The sequence below is a fragment of the Morone saxatilis genome, unplaced genomic scaffold, assembly GCF_004916995.1.
Source record: "Morone saxatilis isolate NCDOM2014 unplaced genomic scaffold, NCSU_SB_2.0 Contig23, whole genome shotgun sequence".
Classification (NCBI taxonomy): Eukaryota; Metazoa; Chordata; class Actinopteri; family Moronidae; genus Morone; species Morone saxatilis.
Window position 1 is genome coordinate 21,679,132 of NW_023339796.1, and position 1,733 is coordinate 21,680,864.

General features: G+C 37.3%; 1 protein-coding gene across 1 annotated transcript in view; it reads left to right on the forward strand.

Moving 5' to 3' along the window:
* The window catches only part of LOC118334840 (cadherin-18-like), a 60,667-nt gene that overhangs the window by 55,238 nt on the left and 3,696 nt on the right, over positions 1-1,733 (forward strand). The window lies entirely within an intron of this gene.

The window sequence follows — 1,733 nt, forward strand, 5'->3', positions numbered from 1 at the left end:
CTATTCCCTTGAATCAAACAGATTATGCAGTGAGGAAGCAGGTAATGCGGGTGGTGCTGAAGAAAACTGACTCCTCTGTGGACATGGAGGAGCTAAAGGAAGACGTCTCGGAAGGGGTAATGATATTTGACTCTAAAGCACAAATGGAGCATTTAAAATATAAATAGATAAATAACTGAGCATTCCATCAAGTTGGCACAAATTTTTTCCCATGATTTATCAAACTTCCACCAAACTGTCTAACTTTGTCTGGAGGTCCGAGATAGGGAAGCTGAATAAAAGGTGTGTCACCGTACAGCTGAACTAGGCTAAAACACCAGGGCACAAATAATAGCAATGACGGGTACAGCATTTATAGCCATGCTAGCAGCATGTTTTTTATATCAGTATGAATCATAACAAAAAAACTAATAAAGGCTTATGGCTTTTGTCCGATTTTGTGCGGCCAGGAAGTTGCTGACTTCTTTGTGTCTTTCACTTGATGAACTTGGCCAATGTCAGTACCTGATTTAAAGTGTGACTATGAGCTTGAACATCAGCATAAATGTTTTCTTCAACATTTGTCCTCAAAAACAAAAAGGGAATGGAAAAGCTTCAGAACTCGCATCCTTGAGAATCCTCCAATTTTTAAGAATTCTTCAATATCAAAGTAATTCAGTGCTAGGTGTCAGTACATTCAATGGAACAAAGCAAAATGAACTGCTAATAGTTCATTTGGTGAACTTTGTTTTCCAAAATGTAAACAAACTAATTTGAACTAATTGAACTAATTGTATCTACAGCAACATTATACATCCTGTTTCTTGTGTAAAGTGAAACTTTTAACATGATATTTTCGAAAATAAAGTGTACATGCCGCAAAGTTAGGCTATGAAGTTCAACACATGACAAAATCAGTGACCTAACATCCCGCTCACACAAATCACTTTATTACAAATTTGGCTAATTAGCACATATAGCCTGAGTACAGCTTCACAGACTCTCACGCTTGGGCCACACTGCTTACCTCTACCTGTACGTGAGGCCTGCCTCACTGAACTGCTGCTGAGTTTACCTTTGATGAATACAATACAATAAATACTTTGTAACAAATGATTCTGATGGATTCTGGGCTTTGAAACTAAAACAGATTCAGGAAGTATTTAGTTTGAAAAATATGTGACACATTCTACAGATACAGACATTGAAACGACAAAATCGATTATAGACATTATAGACTATCAACAGATCATTTTCACTGTCTATTCTTGGTGAGAATGGTGCACGTTACGCTATGCGGAAATGTTTGGCCAGATACTGAATCTCTAGATGATGCACCGCTGCAGTCGTATGTGATAGAGTATTCTATCATCTGCTGCATATTGGGTCTGCTTAGAACACATTTAAGTCCAACTGGGGTCCAAATCTCAAACTTCAAAGTCCCCATCTATGGAGAGAGATATGTCTCAATATTATTCGTATATGCAAACACCGCAATCCACGCGTATGATATAATTTGCAAACGCAAAGTCAACATTCGTGACTTGTAAATTTAATTTGCAAGCGCAAAGTCAAAATTTGTGACTTGTAAATTGGTATTTGCACAAAGGTGTAATGATTTATTCAAATGTTTGGAAACTTGCAAATTAAATCATACCAATTTGTAAAAATATATCACGTCTCGCATGTGCATCTGTCTTGAAATTTCATTTGCGACTCCTACGTTCCGTGTGTTGAATCTGCGTTTGCAGATC